This window comes from Oratosquilla oratoria, chromosome 44, assembly GCF_046742065.1.
Source record: "Oratosquilla oratoria isolate Oo_2021 chromosome 44, ASM4674206v1, whole genome shotgun sequence".
NCBI classification, from domain to species: Eukaryota; Metazoa; Arthropoda; class Malacostraca; order Stomatopoda; family Squillidae; genus Oratosquilla; species Oratosquilla oratoria.
The window spans coordinates 3,104,377-3,111,042 of NC_134820.1; positions in this window are offsets into that span (position 1 = coordinate 3,104,377).

Genomic DNA, 6,666 nt, shown 5'->3' on the forward strand with positions numbered 1-6,666 from the left:
CACACAAACACACACACTACACACATACACACACACACCATCACCACACACACACACATACACACACACACACAACACCACACACTACACACACGCAAAACACACACCACTACACACACTCACACACACACCACACCATACACACACACACACATCACTCACACACACACCACACACACACACACACACACACACACACACACACACAGCACACAAACAACACACACACACGCACACCCCACACAAACCACACACAACACACAAACCCACACAACACCACATACACACACACACACCACACACCTACACACACACACACACAACACACACACACCTCACACACACACACACACTACACACACACACACACACACACACAACATAGTATATATATATGATAGTATATATATATATATATATATATATATTATATAAGATATAATATTTAATATAATATATTTGACACAGGAAAATCCCACAGTCGTGAGAAAATAAACTTCGACATAAAGATGAGTGCCTATATTTCGGCTATCAACTGTAGGCCGCTTCAGGTAAGTACATAAGACAGAGGAACAGAGGGGACTTATAAGCTACAGAAAGGGAGAAGGAATCACGGGTACAGATGAGCATTACTCAGGCGCGCGGGGTAAAAATTGTAGTAGCGGATGGAGGGTGAGCGGGTGAGGTGAGAGGGAGTTTGCTAAGCTTCCCGTACCAGTCTGACTAACAACTTGCCGCGCGTGAAATTATGTCAGGTGTTCACTGTCTTTTTTTTTGTGGGTGGTTGTGCTTTAGTTATATTGATATTGGGGCATTCCTCAATAAATTGCTGATTTCAAAACTATTTTTCTCCTGAATCCGCAGTGAGGACTTGAACACTAATCTGGCCTTCCCCCAGTCGAAAGACTGATTTCTTATTTTATGACAAGAAGAAATACAATACTTACGCGAATTTTTCTGTCCATACCTAATTGACCTTTTATGTTCTAGACCAATCTAGTGGTTCAAATCTCTCCCGGTTTGACCCAAGTAAACCAAATCACAATCTTCCCCCCCCCCCCTCCCCCTCCTGCAGGGGCAAACAATAAACACCAGATGATCTTCTACTTTCTCTCGGCTTACGCACGGTGTTAGGATAGTGATAGGCAATAGTGAGACGTCTCTATGAGGAAACAACTTGGTAGAAGAACTGATGGTTTTGCTGTAGGATATTTTGTGTAATATTTCCTTAAAGGAGCGGTTGATAACGTGTAGGAGACGAAATTTTTAAATAATAGTTGGCTCTAGCCTTACTGAGGGCTTGTGGTCCAGAAACCAAGGTGGAGATGCCAACTTCTTAAGTTGACATTTGGGATCACATCGATTTCATGCTCCAGAAATTGAGGACTTGCAGACAGCCTGAAAGTCCCTCAAGAAAAGGCCAGAGGCAACACTTTTCGTTAACATTATCATGGTTGGTTACTAAAAAAGTGAAGGGAACTTTCCTGAATGGGTGGGCTTTCGGTACACTCTAAATTATAGAAATTATCATGCCTATTCTTCTTATCAAAAGGTCCAGGAAACGGGATTGGGTGTCCTTCCGTTCCTGTCAACAAGATTCTTGCTTTAGTTCACCTTGTGTATTTCGTTTCATATGTCTTGTACCTTCCAAGACCGAATTGTTTTCCGTCAAAAATCTGGTTGCAGTGAATGGGTTCCAAGTTTGTCTCCTGTTTTGGCAATTTGTTCATGGAGAGTATTTTGACGTGTACTCTCCTTGCCCACCTTCTAACCACCCGAAATGATGTCGGCTCCAGATACGTAGACAGTTATCTTTTCGGCGTGGGATGACAGTTGTGTGCCCATTTGAAATGTTCCATGACATAATTGAACAATTGAACCCCGAATCTTAATGTGCCAAAATTGAATGGGAGGAAGGACATCCGATAGCTAAGTTGGGGTTAGAGCTAGTAGGCTTTCGCGGTTCTGTGTGAGCCTCGGTTCGATATCCAGGGACGACCTGGCGGAATTATTTGGTGATACAGTGTGCACATCTCCCCGAGTATACATGGAATTCTTTAACAAAAAGGAAACTTGAACTTCCTTCACTGGCTCGAAACTTCTCGTGTTTTTCTTCGGCGCCATCTCTTACAAATTCGCGAGCCACCGACCTCTGTTCGCAGGTTAATTGGTGCTGCTTATTGCGCCACTAGAGGCTCAATAAGGGACATTTATCTCAACCCAGGCATACAATACATACATACATACATACAGAGCATACAAACATACAGTACATACATACATACATCCAAACATACATGACATACATACATACATACATACATACATACCATACATACATACATACATACATACATACATACATATATATTTATGAGAGATACACCTTATACATATATGTATATATAGGTATATATATATATGTAGTATGTATATGTATATATACATATACATAATTATATATGTATAAGATACATATATATATATACATACATATATATTTATATATATATATATATATAGAGATATTTTTATATTTATATAGATATTATGGGCAATGAAATTAAAATCTTTATAGAAAACTCTTGTAGTCCTACTTTAGAAAGAAAGTGGTATGAGCATAATGTGTCATGCCATATTGTTTATAGCCTACGTGCAGTGGGCTTCCCCTATGCTTTAGTTGAATAAATTGCTTCTCTAGTTTCCGTAGAACTAATTAAATACATGTAGAGTTTTCCCGTTAGGTTGAGAAATACAAGTTGAAATAAAATTAAAAATGAGATTCGTGGCTAATAGTATCAGGATAAATCAACTTTCAAGGACGTGCATGTACCATAACGACATATGGTCGAATGAGACTAGATACTGAAATGCAGAATCGTAAAGAAGGCGAAGTAGTTTCTGTCTATGCCAAAAGTAGGGAGGATAGTTCATTTAGATGGGACAGTAATTTTTGGTACTATCGTTACCGATTAAACCATCATTTTTATCTATGAAGGGAATATACGAAATAATGGAGCCTTAGCCGTTTATTTAAAAAGAGGGGAATTTATGGAGAGTAGAAGAAACGAGAAGCTAGACGGGAAAAATAATTATGAGCATTCTCTTTTTGAGAGGAGATTAATATCTCTAGTAGTAAAACGATGGGGCTTTAATTCTGAGTCATTAAGGGGTATCAACGTTCCTAAATATTTGATCCCATAAAATCTATGTAGTCACTTAATAGGTGGTTGTCTTCACTTGAAAGTCTGTTCCCAAACGGGAAAAAGGTAAAACTCGCCTACTAAAAGTAGCATCTAAACACGGAAAAATTATACCGGAATAGAAGAGTGGGAGTTTTCTTTGTGTCAATCCGAGCTTGTTAGGTATGTGTGGGTATTCGTGTGGCTTCTTGTGTGAGGATATTTATGTATGATATGTTCCTTTTGTGTGTGTGTACGTCTGTGTCTGTATGTGTGTGTGTGTTTGTGTGTGCGGGTTGTGGCTGTGCTGGTCGTGCGCGCGCTGCGCGCGCGGCGTGTGGTGTGGGGTGGGTTGTGGGGGTGTGTGGTGTGTGTGTGTGTGTGTGTGTGTGTGTGTGGTCAGTGTGTGTGTGTTTGTGTGTGTGTGTGTGTCCTGGTGGTGTCTGTGTGTGTGGGGGGGGTGGGGTGGAAGGTGCTTGTACCTAACTTTTTTTACCTAATTTTAGAATACAGGAAAAGAAGACCCTAATGGAAATTCCTATCTCTTATTCTTAAAATGCTGTCCTAGCTTGCTTGTGTGTAAGCGAGTTGTGTAGGTTCAAACATGTATGTGTATGAATGTACAACCCATTTGTGGTGTGCATATTTACATGTGTGTGCGTTTGGACTTGTGTGTGTGTGGGGTTGTGTGTGTGTGTGTGTCGTGTGTGTGTGTGTGTGTGTTGTGATTGTGTGTGGTTGTGTGGTTGTGTGTGGTTGTGTGTGTGTGTGTGGTGTGTGTGTGTGTGTGTGTGAAATGAGTGGCTGTGTGTGTGTGTGGTGACGTGTGTGTGTGTGTGCGCGTGTGGTTGTGTGTATCCCTTTCCCTGTGGTATGCTCCGGCCCTGTTATTCGCACACTCGACTTCAATAAACTCGCAATCGATGCAATGGCCAGGCACAGCACCGAGTGACGTCTTGTATTTCGACAGATACTCAGTCGTTGACCTGGAGGGCGAAATCAAAAGAAGACAGGAGAAAAAATCTTCCATCTCCAACGCCAAAACATGCCAGTGACCTCGTTCGGTAATGTGAGAACTAGAATGGAGTTCTGGAGTGGTGGAAGGAGGGTGTTTGGTCTGTCGTGTGGTTCACCCATCGGCGGTGGCTTGTGGCGTGTATAAACCCAAGGCACTTTGTTTATGTTGCTCTTTCTCGCAAGGCAAGATACTATAGAGCTAATTCATTACTAGAGGACTACATTGTACGAAACGCATTATGGTGATTAAACGTCCTCGTTTCACCTGCTCTGGAGATTTCCTTCGACTGAATAAAAATATCATTGTGGCAGACACTAGAAAAAACGTAAATAATATCAACAAAAGTGTAGAGGTTTGAACTTGACTTTGACGAAAAGGCCTCGTATGCACACGGGTTGAATTACCTATGTGATTAGGAACATCGTTATTAAGGTTTTGGTTGGTTTTGGGGGTTTGGAGTTGATTAATCGGCCCAAACAAGCTGACTTTATTTGACGCAGAAATGCAGCGTTGCAAGCGTACAGCATTACATGACACTACAGTCATGTATAAAAGAGGCATAACCACAATAATACAAGAAAACCATATAACCGTGAAATTAAACATTTGTATGAAATAGGGTCGGGAGTTTAAAACAGTATTGTACCTTTTCAAAATAAATTCTCTGGGTAAGATGATACCGTCTGATTTCGGAGGAAAATCATTGTCGATGCGCAGGGGCTGAGACCTAGATTGTTTTCCATTCACATAAGAAAACGGCAAGTTCTTGGAAATCTTGGCAAAATTTAAAAGCTGCAACTTTCTTATCAAATGATGAAGACTCCCACTGGAAGCAAGAGATCTGCATGAATGTAAAATTTCCATTAATAGTCTTAGTATTCTTTTCAATGAAAAATGTAGTTAACAAAAACACGATTGTAAATTGAAGAAATATCTTGAATATCAAGTATATTCATAAAATCAAGGCTTCTTCAGTGAAGTATTTGTGACGATACGATCTAATAGAATAACAGTTTTTAGACAAACTAAATCTTTACCTCATTTATAATGATGACACTCTTTTAAATTACTTCAGATGAATACATAAAGGGCTTTATTTTGTTCAGGAGCAAATCCTTGACTTCAACAGGATCCGTATACACACACACACACACACACACACACATAAGATATATATATATATATATATATATATATATTATATTATATATTTTTATATATTTATATATATATTTGCAGAAACCACTTGGATATTAGAAGAAATGAATACCGAACGATTTCGGTCTAATTCAAGACTATTCATCTGGGATACAAAAGGATAATGTTCGGGTATGCATTGTCTTTTATTTTGCCAAGGGTGGTTTCTGCCAAGTTTTGTTGTCACGTGTGCTTAGTGATTTTTTTTGTATATATAGTATATGAGATATTTTTGTATATATATATGTTAATATATATATATGTTTTATAATATAGTAATATATATTGGTATATATATATATGTAAATATATTATAGTATATATAGATTATAATATATATATAGGTATATAAATTGTCCATGGGTTTGGCTCGCTGAGTTTTGGCCTCTGAGTTAACGTTAATGAGGGTAACTTTAGTCGAAATCTAGGGGTGGTTAAGTCGAGTTCCAGGTAAGATGCGACCCCACAACAACAAAAGTGGAACGTATAGGTAAAAATACGTTCACGAGAAAGATTTATATTTGAGACTGAATGTAAGGTAGGAATGGTGCGAGGGATTATGGATGAGGTAAGATATAAGTCTGCACGAAAACTTAACTAATTTATATCTTTACACAAACAAAAATAAAGTTTTAATTATCATTTACGTACACTTAACGAACACTGGGACATTAATAGACAAAATACATACAAGACAAATAAAAGTTCACTTCATCAAAAACACATTAACAAAGATATACAAGTCCAAGTTGGCCTACACTAAATACTTGCGTACAGAAACAGCAATGCTACCAATGTACAGCGTCGAAGGGTATGAGGAGTTAAGGTGGGTGGTGAAGGTATGAGAGTGGGTGGACAGCCGGGGAGGCTCTTTAGATACCCAAGGTGGGCGGGGTCAAATGCTTGGTGCCGAGGTTCGAACTCGAACGTTGTACCGTAAGTACATCGGCTCATGAGTCTTGTTCGAAAGGCAGTGAGTAAGTAGGCGGGCGATTTGAAAATAGTGTTGATTCACGGTTGGCTATAACACCCCCCGCCGGAAGTCCTGCGTAACGGGGAGCCGCTGGACTAGAGGGTCCATGGTCACCGTGAATCGTCTAGGAAGATGGGTCTCTCCCCTAGACAGGGTGTCCCGCAATTAGGGTGTCTTCTTCCCCTGATGTGGACCATGCGGAAGTTGACATGATTGGAGGGCAAGGGCAATCGGAGGATTCGTTGATTGGAGGTGTCGGGCCCTCTCGAGGAAGGTGAGAGGGTTGTGTTTATGTT